Raw genomic sequence first — 18,822 nt, forward strand, 5'->3', positions numbered from 1 at the left:
GACAGAGTGAGTTCACCGCTGAAGCATAGTGTTTTGGACCAAAAACAACAAACTGCAACTCCCGGGGTGACTCGGCAGCCTTTCAACTTTTCCATATGAACCGGACTATGTGGAAGCAACCATGGGGCCTGTGGGAGGAAGGCAGAGAAGCTGGCTGTTTCCAGAGCAGGCCCAGAACTGCTGGCTTTTGAGACTAGCTAGGTGCCTCCTCGGCTGGAGGGACATCAAGACTACTTTGGTGCAATCACAGACTTGTTGTTTTCTCTTCTGGCCCTGAGATTGCAACTCCTGCTTGATTATTGTGGCATTTTTATGCCCCTTTGTTCCAAACATTGGGGAAAGAACATCTCAGGGCTGTCAGCCATCATTTGGTTTGGTAAGGGCTGCTTGCAGGCGTGGTACTTACCTGCCCAGGCAGTCCTTCAATCACTGCTCATTCAAGCCTTTCACGAATGTTCTCTAAGGACCAGCTCTGTGCCAAAGCCCTGCCCGAGCAAAGAATATTTTAGAAGTAATAAAATGCAGTCTCTGCCCCCAGAAAAGTCACTCCTTCTTAAAAGATGAGCAGGTTTTCTATTCTCTTTTATCTATCTATCTATCTATCTATCTATCTATCTATCTATCTATCTATTATTTTATGTGCATTGGTATTTTGCTTGCATGTAGGTCTGTGTGAGGGTGCCAAGTCCCTTGGAACTGGAGTTACAGACTGTCATATGCTGCCATGTGGTTTCTGGGAATTGAACCCAGGTCCTCTGGAAGAACAGCCAGTGCTCTTAACTGCTCGGCCATCTCTCCAGCTCTAAGTAAATGCACTCTTATTGGACAGAAAGACTTCAATTTACAATCACCTTTAATGTAGCTGAGCTGAGGAGTCATCAAGAAAGGGAATGGTGGGGCTAGAGAGATGGCTCAGTGGTTACGATAGCTTACCACTTTTGCAGAAGGCAAAGGTTCAGTTCCTGGCACCCACATGGCAGCTCACAACCTGTAACTACAGTTTCAGAGGGACAGACAGTCTCTTCTGGCCTGTGTGGGCTCCTGCACATATGTGGTGCACATATACCCATGCAGGCGCTCTCTCTCTCTCGCTCTCTCTCTCTCTCTCTCTCTCTCTCTCTCTCTCTCTCTCTCTCTCTCTCACACACACACACACACACACACACACACACACACAGAGAGAGAGAGAGAGAGAGAGAGAGAGAGAGAGAGAGAGAGAGAGGAGTTTTTAAAAAGAGAGGGAATGATTTTACACTCTCTACAGGGGATACTTAAGAGAGATATGTGAAGACAGGGCAAATACTTCAGCATCATTGTGCCTCAGTTTCTTCCCCTGTAAAATGGGATGATAATAACACCTGCAGGGCTTCAGACACCTTGGAATTACCATGTAAATGTTTCTGGTATAGGAAGGAAATCAGACGAACATTCATGGGAGAGATAAGGGCACACAAAACACATTGGGAGAGTTAGAGCAGCATAGTGTGACCTGGGAAGGTCAACTGAGTTGGTGGTGTGAGCTTAGGCAGCACTTTGAATGCCAGCCTTAGGAACATGGGCTCGATCCTGTAGGTGGTGAGCAGCATTTCTTGACGCCAAGGTTTTGCATGAAGGGTGGCAGAGGACCTGTGTGTAAAAAGCTAGTGCTATAACCTAGGCAACAGATGAGCAGCCTGAACTAGTTGCCAAGCATGAATGAAGACCAGTCGTGTGGGTCACCTAGCCCTGGTCTTAGCACTGATCTGAAGAAAGTCGGGGCAGGGAAAAGAAGCTGCATCCCTATTTTCAAGGATCTGCCCACCCGAATGGAATGTTTAATGCTTGTCAATTATCACACAATTGTCTATGGGAGAAGTGGTAGAAGGAAGAGGGTAAAGGAAAGCTCTCATGTGCCCTGAAAGCCAGTATGTATAGTGCAGTGACAGTCCAAATTGTGACATTGGGCAAATTAGGCCAGTTCACGGTGCTGCAGTTTTCGCCTTTGAAAATGGAGGCAGCGGGAATACTTTGGCTTCTTCAGAGTTGATGCTAAAATCACCAGTAGACCCAGGGATGGAGGCTCACCTCTGTAAACCCAGAACTTCAAAGATCGAGGCAGGACAGTTGTCATGTGTTTGAGGTTAGGTCTGGGTTACACAGTGAGTTCCAGCCCAGCTCCAGCTGAAATGTGAGAGATGCTATCTCAAAAACAAGCAAGTAAACAAACAAGCAGGTATTGTGTGAATTACAAAAATTACATGACAAAGGTGCTCAGAATTTTGGCTCCTACCATAAGCACGCCACAAATGTTAGCTATTCTGACTGAGTGAGGGCCTATCCTACCCCCGGTGTCTGGAATTCCTGGGATACAAAGCAGTGGTATGGGAGTGTAGGAATCCGTGAGACCACAGTTAGCCACCTTCCTCTGATGCCAAACCAACTTAAAGGCTTAGAGAAGAAAACACTAATGGGGACACATACTGGAGTCACCTGGAACATTCACAAGGATGTTTCAGATAAGAGCAGGGACTTCAAAGACATTCCCTGCTTGAACCGAAGCTTCAGCATTCTTTCCCTCAGCCCCTAGGGGGTAAATGAGCCCGACTCCAAGTGTGAGCCTCACCATCAATGTAGGTGAAAAGAGCAAACCAACTTCAACCTCTGCGCTGCTATTTACAGGTCTTGCATGCGTGCGTGCTCGGCACGTTCACATCTGTGGCAACCTTCTGCGTGTTTCTTCATGGGTAAAGAGGGGGCAATGGCGAGGATGATAAATAATAAAAATATCTGCTTTAGAGTGTCTTTGTAAACGTTAAATAGTACTTTAAATGCACTCAAACAACGACTAGCACAGAGCTAGTGCTGGATAGTCTTTGGCTTTTATTAACTCTTTCCTTGCCAGGAGTGGTAGTACCCACCTGTAATGCTAGCACTCAGAAGACTGAGGCAGGAGAATTGCTGTGAGTTCAAGACCAGCCTAGGATTCATATAAAGATCCTGTCTTAAAATAACAACACAAATCTTTTTTATCTGTTTGTTTGTTTGTTTATTTATTTATTTATTCATTTATTTATTTTTTGCCCAGCAACATTGTTGGCTAGGTGTCCATTCTGTACAGGGACATGGTCCTTTGACACTATGAGGGTCTAGGTAAGACAGCTCTCTAGCAGTCCTTCAGTGGCTGTGGGAGTAAGTGGCCTCTGTGGTCTTTCTAGCTCCAAGTTCTGGGTTTCAAAGCAGTCTTTGGAGTCCTTTCCTTTCACTGTTCTGGCCTGTGGCAGCAGCAGAAGGGAAGTAGGGGAGGGACAGACAGGGAGGGAGGCGCTGTCGCAGGCTAGGAAATAGCTGCTGCTGCCCTTCCTCCTCAGTTGCTGTGTTCCACACTCGCCCAAGCAGAGAGCAGAAGGGAGACTCCTGGGCTTGAAGGAAGTTGACTGGGGCCAACTGTCCTAGTTCAGAATATGTTTGAGGACAGGCCAGAAAGTAGGAAGAGAGGAGAATGGGCTCCTCAGTGACGTATGATCATTTGGAAGAGGGACAGAAGGAATTCTGTGATGTAGAATGGCTGGGTGGAAGGGGGCACAGAGTCAATTTCTTAGTTCTGAAGTATACTGACTCACTGTGTGACTTTGAGCAAATCCTCACACACACACACACACACACACACACACACACACACCCATGTAAAACACACTCATTTGATCATTTAAATATTTTGTCAAGGACTATTGCATGCCTCCATTACCCCAGGGAGAAGAAATCAAAATGTCACCCCCTCCTTCCCTTCCAGTGCCTAAAGGGATAGCACAGATCTCAGCAAACATCCACTGTAAACTCTCTGGCTAGCCTACACTCACAAATAGAGTTGACTCCCCTAACTTAAAGGGCAAGGTGTGGATCTGGGGTATGTGTGTGTGTGTGTGACCTATGCTACAATGGGAATCTGGAACATGCTTTGGCAATGATAAGAGGCACAAACAACGCTCTGTTTACAAGCTGTGTTGATTATCCCCATTGTGTCATGAGGTTACTATCCTTATTTTACAAACAAGGAAGTTGAGGCTCGTATCAGGGCCCAGGTTATGTCATGATTCTCACAGAGCCAGAATGAGAATCTTGGCCTGTTGACTAGCTATCAAGAGAACTGGAGTGGAAGTGACCAAGTCTGAGTGCTGGCAATCGTCCATCTTTACTTGAAAACAGCCAAGATGAGCCTGCCACCATCTCTGTACAAGAAAAAAAGTTTGCTTGTAGCGCAGCAAATGACAGTCGTTTGCCTTAGAGTGAGGCCTGGAAAAGCTGATCTTTCATTATGGAGCCTGGACTCTGTCCCAGATGCCATGTTCAAAGCTTTTCAGACCTCAGATAGTCCTGCAACATAGAGATAACTGTCTCTGCTAAAGGACGGGCCAAATCCTTTGTATTATTAGTCCTTAGTTTCCCATTAGTAGCATAAAGGAGTCTATAAGGATTGCCTCCACTCCAGGAGATTCTTGGTCATAGGATTCCAAGATGTCTTTGTTGATATTAATGGCTTCACAGCACACTGAGCAACCCGTGTTAAAGTGGGGTGTGAGTGGGTGGAGGAAGCTGAGTCGGAGAGTTTAACCAAGATGGCGGGAATCACCACCATTCCTCTCTTCATCTGGCTGCTGCACCAAGTCTCTTCATGCCAGTCACTGGGCTGGTGAAATTTGAGACACATTTGAGAAGTGGAAGGGCTGATTCGTGACTAATGAGACCCCCCCCCACTGCCTCACATAGGCATAAGACAGCAGGGAGGAGCGGAGCGGGGTGGGGGAGGGGGGGGTGGGGGTGGGGGGCGGGCAGTGGTAGTGAAACACTTCTTAAACAGGAGATCAGATACAAAAGATCCATCAGAAGAGTTGGTCCAATGGCGATGGGGTGTCTGAGTGGTAGAGTCATCCAAAGAAAGCCCAGTAGCTAGAGAAGGGGGAAGTCCTGAGCAAAGTGGGAGTATGGATCTTTCCAGTCTTCACCAGTGGGCCACAGCCATGTTGTCTTGGCAGCCCTTCCCTCTCCACTTGCCACCCTCAAAGGTTTCCACTGGGGCACGCACCAGGGCTCCAGAGCTCCTCCTGCACTCTGGCAGGGCTCGGGAGCCACCAGGTGCAGCCGAGGTGCCCACCAACACATGACCAAGGCACAGAGCTGGGGGCCTGTCTTTGGCTCCCGAAGCCTAAAATATGGATGCTCTAGGGTCTGGAGGGTACCTGGTGGGACTCACCGTGCTGGAAACCTAGTGGGCAGAGGCCAGCAGACCTAGATTGAGAGTCGGGGCCAGATTTCTTCCCCACAGGCTCTGGCAATTCGGCTGAGTTGTGGTTGCACTTTCATTTTCTAGCCTTGGGTCCCTTTGATCTAGAGCTCTAGCCCTTGCTGAGAGTTCCCTTTTCAGACCTTCCTCTCTTCATGTCTGTCTCTTCCAATTCCTAACCAGTTCTTGCTTAGTCCCACAGAGGGCCCATCCTCTCCTCTGGACTGTACATCAATCTTGGTCCCTAAGGACTCTGCTGACAGCCTCCACTCAACGATCTGGCTACAGACACATGGTTGGCATTTGTAAAGAGTATGTCCTTTTCCATCTCTTCCTCCGAGACTGTCTCTGGTGTCAAGCTGTCCACTCTCTTACCTGCTTTCCTGTCCCTCTTCATGACTAACCCTTGATGGTGTTTTTCCCTTACCAGACCCTTGTTGGTCTGTCTTTTTATCCTTCCTTTCTCTTTTTGGACTCCCTATCTCTGAATCTTAGCATCTAGATAGTAGTTCCCTGCATCCACTGTAATTTGAAATGGTTAGTCTCTCACCTTCTCATCCAGTGTCTCAGATGCATACCATGGCTCCCGCCATCCTGACAGCACCTTTTTACCTGGCATTTGTTGCCTGAAAACTCCATCAAAGCTTTCTTTGGAACCTGAAGGAGTATGCTAAGGTGTCTGGCATTTCAAAGCTTTTGAAGTTGAAAAATCTCTCTGTGAGCATTTGAAATTTCCAGTCACAGCTTTCTATTTTTCCCTAGATGTTCCTCTTGTTCCCATCCAAATTATAGGGAGGAAATGGGCAACCAGGTTGGATTTCTTGCTCTAGATTTATCATGGAATTTAAAGTGACCTCAGACAGACTTGGACAGAATATATGAGGACATTAATGTCCAGAGCCAGCAGGGAAGTCTGTCAGGTCTCACAAAAGAAGCAGGATAAGGTCACAGTTACAGTACCCTGGCCTCTGGTCCAGATGTCTTGGTGAGTGGATGGATGGATGTGTGTGTGTGTGTGTGTGTGTGTGTGTGTGTGTGTGTGTGTGTGTGAGAGAGAGAGAGAGAGAGAGAGAGAGAGAGAGAGAGAGAGAGAGAGACCAATTTCCGGGGGTGATCTGTTGATCTGGAGATATAAAGCCACCTTTGAGTCTTACTATCCCTCCTTCCATGTCTTCTGGGACCTGGCCTCAGGCTACCCACCTGTTTGGATTAGGCATTCTCTGTGTGAGGCAAGGTTATGGACAGCCTCAGCCCTGTCTGAGGGCCAGATCAGGACTTTGACGGTGTGTGTGAGGGGGAAGTGTTAGACATAGACCTGTCTTGGTTTATCTCCCTTCTGCACATTATAACCCTCTTAGCAGGGGCAGGGCAGGAGTGGGTGTGGTGTGTGGGTGGACATCCTGTTCTGTGTACCTGTGCCAGGTTCACCAAGCACCAAGAACTCTGTCCAGGACAACCTACCTGTTGGTGTGGGGAAGGTGGCAGTCCCTTAGGAAGTGGAAGTATGTGTATGCTCAATCTACCCACAGCAGCAATCCTCTGGCTCCCTTGAGATGGGCCAGCGAGGCCAGGCCAGGGTGAATCTTGGTGTAGAATGGGGCCTGTCCCACTGCTGTGGTATGGGGGTTCACTGGGTGGCATCAGGGGTGCTGGCAGTCTGGCAGGCCTGGTATTTGTTGTGGGGATAAGATCTCATGGGTACATGAAGAAAGGCTGGCTCTCTGCCTCCTGTGCCTAGCTCAGGAGCCAGGAGGTGGCCACAAGCTGCTTGGCACTGGCAGTTGAGTAAATGAGTTCTTGGTTAGCATGGAGCTCCTACTGCCAGGGTGATCTAGGGTGGTACATCATACTGGTGCCTTGGGCCATGAGCCTACAGGGGTCTTTGTCCTCCCAGGATTCAGTTTTCTGTTCTATATCCCAGTTGGTAGCACAAAAAAGTGAAGTACAGGTGTGCCACACACCTTTCCCATCTCTCACATAGCTTTCTTTCCCTGCCACCTCTAGTCTGCCATGCTAGGACAGTTCCACCTAGTTCACAACCCATGACTCAAGCCTCTGTGATATTTTTCTATATGAAGCATGACTGTTTCATATTGTGCAAGCATGAGCAATAGGCCCCTTTCTTGAGGCTTGGTGGGGGTCCTCAAGCCCAACAAGAACCAGGTTTTTCTTGTGGGTGTAAATAGGGCTTGCAGGAATGTGTAGAAGCCCTTGTGTGAGAGTCATGTGCTGGGTGTAGCAGGTTAGCGTATAACCCATTTCCCCCTCAAGGATCCATTTCCCACTGCAACCTTTTGCCAGAGAGTGTTCAGAGCCTCTATGAAAAAGAATAGTGTAAGGCTCTGTCTGGTGCCTTCCTCGGGTCCAGCTCATTGCATCTGGTGGAGAGTGGGGCCATGAGTCTGCCTGCAACAGCCAGATGAGCTCCCATTTCAGGCAGTGTGTGTGTGTGTGTGTGTGTGTGTGTGTGTGTGTGTGTGTGTGTGTCTTTGTGTGCGTGTGGGTGGTGGGTGTTCTCATCTTAGCCCTTATTACGATCCAGGGGTCTTAGAGGAAGACTCTGGGTAATTAGATCTAGAGGTACTCTCTCCACAGCCTAGAGAAGAAGAAGAAGAAGAAAAAAAAGCCACTACCACTGTGGGTCAGGAGAATTTGGCTCCTTGAGTGCCGTTCTGCTGCCTGAGGCCTGCCTTTACAGGATACTCTCAACATCCGTTGCCTCTGCTTTGCCCACTGGCTAGCACACCCTGCTTCTGTTTTATAGGTGAAAATACTGGTAACTGCAGTGTCACGGTGACTTGTTCTGGGTGGTATTGCCAGAAATTGGTACAAGTAGCACCTCTCCTCCTTCCTGAGCCAGGATACTCTCCACCACGGCTCAGTGGCTTTGTCCACACCTAGGATTTATTTAAGTGTTTATGATTCCAGTGCATCTGCTCAGCAGCCATGTAAGTTCACAGCACCGTGGGTCTCATGTGCATTTCATAGGTGAGGAAAACGATGCAGGCAGTCACGGTTGGATTTGGGCTTTGTACACTGAACACCTGTCTTCAGAGTTCATTGCACTCCCTCTTCTATGAAAAAGCTCATCGTGGTAGTGGCAGAATAAAGAAAGCCTCAGGCTTTAGACCTAAACACACACACACACACACACACACACACACACACACACACACACACAGAGAGAGAGAGAGAGAGAGAGAGAGAGAGAGAGAGAGAGAGAGAGAGAGAGAGAGAGACATGCATGCATGCACGTGGTTGGGGTGTTGAATTTTGAGTTTTGCTAGCCACCAGCTTGCTTCATTCATCACCCTGCCTGACGACTGAGCTGGCATCCAGAGTAGTAATGAGCGACGACAGAACACCCAGGTAAGAGTGGGTTTTGTGGAAAAAGGGGGAGCCAGGACCTGCACGTTCTGCTTGTTTCCAGAGCTGATCCTATTGCATTCCAGAAAGATTCCTATGAAAAGGCACGATTGCCCCCATCATTTCCAGGCACCATTACAGACTATCCATCTAGTGCAGGGTGGGTTGAGGCAGGGAGAAGAAAGAGGCTGGTACTGTTGAAGGTGCTGTTGAACTAGCTTGTCCCCTATGAAGAGGCTGGACATGCTTGTCTTTCTGAAGTTCTCAAGATAAAAGAGGGAGGGTTTTTGTTTTTTGTTTTTTGTTTTGGTTTTGGTTTTTAAGACACAAAGAAATGACCCTTGAGCTATTTCAAAGTAACATGACTATGCATTTATAAATGGTAGGACTAAAGTTATCTTAAATTATTGTGTTCACTCATTCATCAAAATTGTTTGTTTTCAAATCAAAGTTACTGTTTATTAAGAAAAATGTTTTGACGTGCAGGCATTAAGGAAGAGAGAGGCACTTAAAGAAAAAGGACAGGACATGCCGAAGACGTGGGTGTGGACTTCTCAAGACACAGTGTGTTGCAACCAAAAAATGTTTTCATCAAGCATGTCAGGCACTGTGGAACTGGCATTCTCTTATTTATAGCATTTTCTAAGTTTTGTGGTTTTTCACGCTGTTTTACTTTTTTGGTGTATTTTGTACTTTGATCCTTTGCAGTTTCTGGTTTTATTGCTTAAAAACAAACAAACAAAAAAAAGAGGGGCTGGAGCAATGACTTAGTGGGTAACAAGCACGAGGACCAGAGTTCTATTTCAGAACCCATATAAAAACTGCTGTGTATGGTAGTGGGTTTACAATTCCAGCACCGGGGAAGTGGAGACAGGTGGATTCCTGGGGCTTGCTAGGTAGCAGGTTTAGTCTAGCCAGCCAGACCCAGGCCACTGAATGACCTTGTCTGAAAATAAAAGCAGTAGGCAGCACCTGCAGAACGACACTGAAGGTTGTTTTCAATCTCCACACACGTGCACACTTGTATATACCCACTCACACACACCTACAGATACACACACACACACACACACACACACACACACACACACACACACTGCTATTTCAGAACTCAAACTATCTTAATCCAGTTAGAACAATCTACTAAATTACAGGTGGTGGCACAAACCTATAATCCTAGTATTTAGAAGGCTGAAGCAAGAACAATATGACTTTGAGGGCAACCCAGGCTACAGATAGAGACTGTCTAAAATGTAGTATCTACTAAGTGCTAAATTAGGGCTCTCATTATTTGTATGCTTATAATTTCTTTATGGTTATCCCTAAGTGTCTTTTAACATTTTTTTTTACCTACTAGTGAACATTACTGGGAAACCATTGTACTCAGCTCCACGAGGCAGATGAACTCAGCTCTGACATGGTTTCCTGTCCTTAGGGATTGAACCATGATCGGTCTCCCACTTTTAACTCCTTTCTAGCATCATGTACAAGCAATACACATTTGGCTTCAATTCAGACCCTAAAGCATGCTTACAATATTATATACAGCCCTGCTATCAGAAGGATTCTAGCCTCCTAATGCAATTTTGGTTGGGGAGTGAGTTCAGGTGGATAGGCTGCAACCACATTTAAGATCTGTGGGGACATGGCTCACTTGGAAACAATTGTCACAAGATACCAGTTGCAGCCCTTCTGTTGAGAAGAGCAGAAAGTACACACTAGGGGGAGAGCACACACTAGGGGAGAGCACACACTAGGGGAGAGCACACACTAGTGGAGAGCACACAGTAGGGGTTGCCTTGCTTCCTTGTGACTCCTTAGGTTCTCATGAAGGCTAGCCAGAAGGAAGATGGGGAAATTTGTTTGGCCTAGTAGACTGAAGGCAGGATGCCTGCTGCAGTCATTGCCTAAAATGACCTTGAGCAAACTGCTCTGTTGGATATGCCAGCAATCCAGTGAGATGGATGCATTTCCTGTAGTCTAATGACCTTAGCTCCATTCCGCTCATCTATCAGGTATGGAGAAAATACCAGTGTGCAAGTATTGGCTTGCCATGGATTTGCTGAGTCGCCCAGAATAAGTCACCTCTCTTTAATTTCTGTCATTGTAAACATAGTTGCAGTTCCCTGAGAGCTTGGGTACTCCTAGCCCTGGCTAAATAGGAATCCTTAATTTCACTGTGGAATTAAGGTTGTCAACTTATGTCGGAAATGTCACGGGCAAGGCAAGGAAGAAACCAATTCTTAAACTCGGTTTCTTACTGAATTTGAACAAGCTTTCTGGGGGTATTTGGTTTCGGCACTCCTGGAAGCTCTCTCCTGCCATAATTAACTTTGGTGCCCTAAGTTCCACATGTGTTTCTATATGGAAGTAAAGTTTGGACTTGCAGGGGGTCGAGGATGATATTGGGGAGGTTGCAGAATCCTGGTGCCTGCATAAGGTAGGAATGACCCCTTCCCGGTCATATTGGGGTTTCTTCCCTTCTCACTTCCTTGTCTCTACTTGTGTATCTCACTGGAGCAGTCTTCTGGACTTACTATAAATTATCCTGGCCAAGTCACTTAAACCCTTTCGTGCACACGGCATTTATGTTTGAAACCTTTATGCAAGTTCCAGACACATTCAGAACTCAATAAATGTAAGTCTGTGTGCCTGGCCAACTCTCTCCTTCAAGCTCTGTCCCTTCAAGCTCTGGATTGGACCCTGGGCTTATGCCTCCAGGCTCCAGCAGTGTGACCTGAGGGAGAGGCAGGGGCTCAGGGCGTCAGAGGAGCTGGCTGGCAGAGCCCCGCCCACCCTATTTGGGCTGCTTTCTGGGGAGACTGGGGGGGGGGGAGGACTGAGCCCTCATTGGTCTAGGGAGTGTAGGTGGGCGGAGTCCCTTTGCAGTCTACTCTCAGACGCTCCCTCCCTCCCCACCTGCGCAGCGAGCGGAGACCAGACCGGTTGACAACGGCTAAGCAGCTGCCGCAGCTGCTGTTCTGGCCGGCACCGTTACCCCTGGCTTCACGCGTGTCCTCACGAGCAGTCCTGCCCGCTCTCGCCTCCCGTCCCTTTGCTTCTGTGTGGACGCGGCTGCCAAGTAAGAGTTGGGGCGAAGTCAGGGGGACACTCAGACGGACGGGGGCCATGGGCTCCGGTGGCCCGCCTAGCCTCCTTGGCTCTCTGGCTCGGCCGGTCTTCTGGCAGTTCGGCTGGGCTGAGGACACGGGAGGCAGGAAGGAAAGTAGGCGCGCTGCGGTTGCTCAGGGGCTGGGGTTCAGAGTTATAGAAACTGGGGACTCTTGAGCGCGCCGGCTGCACTCTCCCACCGGAACCCCGCAAATGGGCCTGTCTGGCGGCCTGAGGACCCCTGGGCCTGACTGGCGCCGAGGCCTTCCTGGGGACCCAGTGGGGGGTTCGCCCACTTTGCCCTCCTACTTCGGGGGGCATTTCCAGGAAGGCTTCAGCTACTTGGACTTTCCCATCGGCCCCTGCCTCATTGCCTTTCCCACCTGGACAACGCCTGGAAGTGTGCTGTGTTCGAGGTAGCGGCGTTGAGTAAGTTAATAAATATTACTGGAGAAGGCTCATCTTTCTGGGACTTAGTTTGCTATGAAGTCCCACATAAGTTTAGATTAGAAAAGCTATTACATGGAAGTTTGGGGGAGCTCTAACTTGGGTAGTCTAGGATTCTCTCCGTGTCTCTTCCAATATTTGCTCAAGTTCAGCACTGAATTACCACTCAGGAAACCGGGGTTCCGCCAGTTCATGTGACCTTAGCGAGTCATGCTTTCGTGAGTGTCAAGTGTTTTCAACGGTACCTCAATTGGCAGCTAGATTTCAGTATCAGAAGGGCCTGGTCTCTTCTGCTCTGACATTGACTAACTTAATTCCTGGGCCCAGTCTCCTAATTGGTAAGTAAAGAAAGATGGTCTCCGAGACACTTGGGGAGACTGAGCTGGGCAGCTGGTGAGTCTTATGATGATTATGCAGCTAGACTAGCTAGAAAAAACTAATGTGGTGGAGACAGCTATAAAATTGTTTCTCACTCTGGGGACCCCAGGAATTGTACTTAGACATGACATTCAGCCAAAGTACTGGTGTCCTAGTTTGCTTGGGTCTCACTCAGAGCACCCAGTAATCCTGGGAGGAGAGAGTAATGAATCACCCAGGGCTATTTTCAAACCCTGACTCGGGCTGCACTACCAGCGCCCACACCCACTGTAAGGGGTGCAGTCCCTGCCTGTGCCATCGGTACCCTTGCTGTCTGACTTTTCTCTTGCTTTCTCCTTCCTGGAATGAAAGGGGGACGTTTGTTTTCTGGGGACTGGAGGTGGGAAGCCCAAAGCATAGAGAAGACTTCAGTTCAGGTGGTGTCTAGGTGAGTGGTGCAATGGGAAGAGAGGAGCGGGGATAATGATGCTTGTCTGGGAGGGGTGGGGGTAAAATTTTTACCTTAAAAGTTGTAGCTACCATTTCACTGGGTATCTGGTGTTGGTCCGTACTTTAGAGCGTTGATCTTTCATCCAGGCTCTGGCCTCGGAATTTCTGCTTCTCTAGTTAGGGCTGGGAAACACCATACTGAAAAGAGACTGCTCTCCGCTCGCTTGCTCTCATTCTGCATTGCAAACAGCTTGCTCTCATTCTGCATTGCAAACAGCTCTTTGAAGAATACCAAGGAGCATTTGCGGGTCCCTCCTGCCTTCCCAAGAGACTGCCCGGAGATGATATCTGCAGATGTAAAGATGGCAAAGTAGCCATGTACCTTGTGGGGATGCAGAGGAGGAGGCAATGAGTCTTGGAAAAATGATACCTCAGTACTTCCAAAGCTGGAGCACAGGAGAAAAAGAAAGGGGGTACCAAGAAGCCCAAACTTTGACCTTCTGTCTTTTTTATCTTTTTTAATTTTAATCTACAAAATAATGAGTATCATTATAATATTTCTATACTTGCATGCCACTATTGTACTTTGTTCATATTCACCACCTCTACCATCTCTGGCCGTCCATCTATATTGAAATTTAAAAAATCTATTTGGGGAATGTAGATTGGAATGGAAGTATGGGACCTCTGGAGCCAGGTATAAGGATAGCAGCGGGGACATGACAGCAGGACAGTCACAAGGGAAGGAGGAGGAATGTCAGGTCCAGATGCTTTTTTGCCTTTTGTTAGCTAACTTCTGGAGCTCCTTGTTCTAGCCATGGATAATGTGGGCCCCTCGAAAGGCAAGTTCTCGGGGGAGGATGAAAAAGGGGTCTTTGGGTGAAAGAAGGAGTTGCTTTATTTTTAAGTAAAAAGGAGAATTCTTTTTCTTTGAGATCCCAATTTGGGTAGGATCAGTCTTATGTCCTTGAGCCACTTAGCTGCCCAGGGTGAGGGTGTCAATGATTTCAGAGTTTGGAACAGGAGGCATGGGCTCCCCGTTGTCTTAAAGTCTGTGAGGATCTAGAGGTAGGGGTTTGTTTTCTTTTGGTGCTGGGGTGTGGGGTTGGAACCATGGGTCTGGTGCATTCTAGGCAATCACTTCAGTACTGAGATATGTCCTAGCCATTCATTGGTGACTTTGGTTTTCCCTCCCACACCATGACCCCAGATGAGATTTTTGAGCACTGTGCTAGTCATGCAGTTGTTGGTGTCAAGGTTTTATTGATGCTTTATTAATTTGTGACTTGGGGGCTTGGCTTGCTTATGTCCATGGGTCCTTGTAGAAGTGAGTCAGTGGATTAGAGGCCCCAGTGTGGGCCACAGTCCCAAGTCTGAAGTGCTGAGTTTGTGTGTTGAATTTCCTCTGGTGTGGCCCTCCATGTTGAGGACTTGCATGCTGAGCAGTTGCTGTTCCTGTTTACTGCAGCCACATGCAGGGATTTGAGGACCCAATGTTAAGTTCCTTAGCAGTCCGTGGTGCCACAGAATGCAAAACAAAGGATCGGAGGGCTAGACACACGGAGGTTGAAATCTAGTCTCTTGCTTTCCCAGTGCCACCAACCCTCAGTTTCTGTCTGTTTTCCAGTTCACCTGATTAAAAGAGGGGATTCATTGCTCAGTGCTGGGTAACCTAACTACAAGCTGCTTTAGAGACAATTAGTCATTTAACTCAGGCTTGGCACTAGTTCTCATGGACGACCCATGGTTATAGCACCTACCTTTGCAAAATCTGCCATCCAGTTTAGGGGTTTAGTGGCCTGAGGTGCTTTTCATTGGGGGCGGGGGTTAAAGACATTATGAAGGCTGTTAAACATATTTTAAAAAGAGAAACAGTGGTGTAATTAGATCTCAACTGACCATTCTCCTAGTTACTTCACTCCATTTCTTGTTCCTTTGAAACAAATCTTAGACATGTTATCAGTTCATCTAAAATATTTCAATATATCTTTCTACAAGATAAGGACTTGCAACGAAATAACTACAGTATCATTATCACACCAAACCTTTAACGTCACCAACAGTTTGGCTAGCATTCACATTTCCAATTGTTTTGTCCTAGAGTCCCCGCCAGAGGGGACCTGCTTTTGACTGAGGAGAGGGTGATTGACAGGTGGGTACCATTTGATCTGAACTACAGAAGAGAGGCTAGAGGAGCTCTTCGTTTTTACAGATGCCACATTGCCAGTAGCAGATGCTAACTGCCTCTGGGGCTCCTGATCCCAAGGCTGACCTGTAGAAGCTTCTTGGAGAAACTCCAGAAACTCTGTGCCTTTATTCCTCTAATAGTAAAAGAGAGATTTCATTCCCACTTGCCTCCTGTGCTCAGGGGCCACCCAAGAGTTTGAGGTCAGCAGGCCTGGGAGAATTCCTAGGAGGCTGCCCTCAATCCAGGCTCCTCCCCAGCTCTGGGACCCTGAGGCCAATTTGAAGCAAAACAGGATGCATTCAGGATGAGCGTCTTTCCCAGCTTGTCATCTAATCACCGAGGCCCAGCTTGGAGCTTCCTCTTTCATTTATGATAAAAACCCTTCTCTGTCTCTCTTTTCCCTCCTTCCCCATTAAGGGTGTGCTGACTTCCTCCATTTCCGGGCCAGCCCTCCTCCAGCCCCATGTAGGCAGAGTGAGGCCTCTGCCCTCATCTACCCCACTGCAGACTGTCTTGTCAGGGTGAGAAAGACCCCAGGAATGTCCTGCCTGGCTACAGCCTCTTGTTCTTGGTCTGTCCTTGGGAGAGGAGTGGCCCCTTTCCAACAAGCCTAGGGTCCTGCCACTGTTTGGTTAATGATTGAGCCACATAATAACCACCTTGGAAAGTCACCTCTACAGGATGGCCATTAACTAACTCCTTGTCCATTCCAAGCCTTAAAGGGACCCCATCCTAAACTCCGTCTCCTCCCAGAGGGATACTGACAAGTATTCAGTCATAAAAACTTGTGGAGTCAATTAAGATTCTGCCCCTCTGTCCTATGTTTGGACAAAAACAGAGTAGTTATTCGTATTATTTGAAGTACATATACTTGTATTAGATGTCCTTGCATTTTGTGTAGGTGTTAGAGTCGGGAAGGGATTGAAGTATTTCCAGGAGCCTAAAAGAACAAGAAATTAACCTGGTAGCACAAGCTTGTAATCCTAGGTACTCAGGAAGTTGTGGCAGAAGGATAATACGTTGAAGGCCTATCTGGACTACAGAGTAAGTTCAAAAGCCATCCGGACAACCAAGCAAGACCTTGCTTCAAAATAAGAGTGAAAGGGAGGGACCCCAGCTCTCATACCTACCTAGCATGTGTGAGGCCCAACGTCTAATCCCAAATGCTGCTGAGATGAGGATTGGGGAAAGGGGTCTGGGGCCAGTCAGCTGAGAGGCTGAGGGCTTCTGGTGAAAAATATTTCACCAAGAGTCTGTATCTTGACAGGCAGTGGGAGGTGGGAAGAGCCAGGCCAGAACCCAGACACAATTTAGAAAGTTTTGGGACACAAGCACATTTCTATAGTTTCAGACGGAACAGAGGAACCAACATTTAATGAACCCTGTATGTCTAATAGAGTCAGGAACTTGGCTTCTGTTTCTGTCTTTGAGTGACTTCAGGAAAACACATGCAGTTACCCCTGGGCCTCAATTTCTACATCTGTAAATTAGGTGGGACAGGTACATGGCCTCAGGGTTTCCCAGCTCCCTTCCAGCTGTGCAAGCCTGTGTTTCCGCTTAACACCTTTTGCTTATCCACAGGGTGATATAGGTCTGGCTACAAATTCTCCCAGGCCCAGCCACTAAATCTCCATGGCCTGGGTAAGGCTGGGATGTCTGACTCCACCACTGCCACAGCTGGAGTCTGCTCCCTAGCTCCTCCCCATGTTTGCATCTGTCCTAGGAGGTCTCCCTCTGACCCATTCAGTCACAAGTTAATGAGTGACTTTTCCCTCTGGGGAATATGAGCCCAAGGTGTTCCTGCGATCTCAGGACTGTGGGAATTGGGGAGGGCTTGGCCTGTTCTCCTCGCCTTTATTTTTCTTCCTCACAATCTCCCCTAGAGGTAGGTATGCAAACAAAGGCCAAGGAAGAAGGGCATTTAGAGGGCACAAGGCCCGCACCTTCTGAAGCTACTCTCTCCCCCTTGTGCTTGTCTAGTTACTATTCACCTGGCTTCAACACCCTGGAGCAATGTAAGTTGCAAGCTGTTTCTTCCCATCAGTAGGATGACTGCAAGTTTTGTCTTCTGTTGAACTAAATGATATCTCTTTGAGGCTTTTAACTCTGAGGCCCAGTTCTGCCCCTTGGAACTACCTAGAGCCTCCTTTTCTCGCTGCCTTCCGAAATCTTAAGACTGAACACAGATCTCTGTTTTCTCCAGCCTAAACATCTCAGCTCCTGCAAATATTCTTTTTGGGCCTGGGTCAGCCGCCTCCTCAGTCTCCTCATTGTCCCCTCTGTATGCTGCTATTTGTGGCCCTTATAGCAGTGGGGTATACCCGATTCTCCTGTTTATTTTTACTCTGAACCTTTCAGAATGACCATTTTAATAATCCCTCTCCAATGAGCCCACCAGGCAGTTACTAAGGTCCCAGAATCTGGAGCTGAGACACCTTGTACAATCCTTTCCAGGTGGTTTGTTATTCAGGTCCAGTCTGCAAAACTGTGGACCCCTTGGAAAGCAAGGCCTTTCTCTTGGTGTCTACCCTCTTCCTTGACAGGTGACAAGGTTGTCGAGAGTAGATATTTAGCTAAATGTGCTGATTATAATGTAGCCTGGGTAGGGGGCTTTGAACACTGTGCTTTTCTGCTTTTTGCCCTCTGCAGGGAGGGGGAGGAAAGGGGGCTATTTTAGGGAGTATTGAAGCCATAAATGGGTGTGAGCCATGCCTACAGTGGGGACTATAAGAGTGAATCAGGCAGAGAGAAATACCAACTCAGTCATCCCTTCCTGTAGCAAGCGATGATGACAGCAACCAGTCCCATTTCTTCAGTTTCCCTGACCCTCTCACTTCCATGGTCCCTCTGTGTTCTCAGAACAGCCCAGCAAAATAACTGCCCTGATGCCTTCGATGTGATCTTTGGGAACCCTTCTGAGGCTCAGGAGGGGAAAAGAACAGTTTCTAATGAGGCAAGATTTGGAACCCAGGTCTCCACGCTCAGCTCTTGGTGTTTTCCTCAAACCACACCCGGCACTCAAGGCAGCTGAGGCTGACTCGGCAGCTTCCTCACCACAGAGGAACCTCTGCCTAGGCTGCAACTCTGTTCTTGTGGCAGAAGAAGCAACCTCCAGGGGAGGTGGCCTGGGATTTCCTGTCCTTTATCTGGACCGGCCAAAGACTGGCCTGTCTGAAGTATGTACTTGCAAACCACCATTTTGCTGCAGGCTGAGTTCAAATCAGGCTGGGCAGGGTCGGGGATGTTGTAGGAAGGGCTTGGCTCTAAACAACTGGCACATACAGCCTGTGTACCCCAGCAGGACTTTCTCAATGGACAAAAAACCAGAGAGGCTGAGGATGTGGCTCAGTTGAGAATATACTTGACTAGCATGCACGAGGTCCTGTGTACAACTCCCTGCACTACATAAACCGGATGTGGTGATGCATACCTGATCCTAGCACTTGGGATGTAGGCAGGAGGATCAGAGGTTGATGGTATATAGCAAATCTGATGTCAGCTTGGGATATATAGGACCCTGTCAGAAACAAAGAAAGGAAACAAAAGAGTGGGATGTGGGAAAAGGCCCAGAGTACAGCAGAGCTCTGTATATAAGGTGTCCAGAGCAAGAGGGTGTTGGGAAGAACATGAGCTCTGTTTTGATAGT

At 47.9% G+C, this 18,822-nt stretch overlaps 1 protein-coding gene across 4 annotated transcripts in view; it reads left to right on the top strand.

The window, feature by feature from the left end:
- Stard8 (StAR related lipid transfer domain containing 8) overlaps window positions 1-18,822 on the top strand; it is a 77,939-nt gene that overhangs the window by 32,488 nt on the left and 26,629 nt on the right. Inside the window, exon 1 of one of the 4 annotated variants that reach the window (XM_036175094.1) lies at window positions 11,559-11,705. The exons of 1 other annotated variant lie outside the window; for it this stretch is intronic. The gene's annotated coding sequence lies outside the window, so the exon portion shown is untranslated. Of the gene's footprint in view, window positions 1-11,558; window positions 11,706-12,144; window positions 12,164-12,500; window positions 12,520-18,822 lie in introns of those variants that run through there. 2 more of the 4 variants (XM_036175095.1, XM_036175096.1) reach the window with 2 other exon arrangements.

This window comes from Onychomys torridus, chromosome X, assembly GCF_903995425.1.
Source record: "Onychomys torridus chromosome X, mOncTor1.1, whole genome shotgun sequence".
NCBI classification, from domain to species: Eukaryota; Metazoa; Chordata; class Mammalia; order Rodentia; family Cricetidae; genus Onychomys; species Onychomys torridus.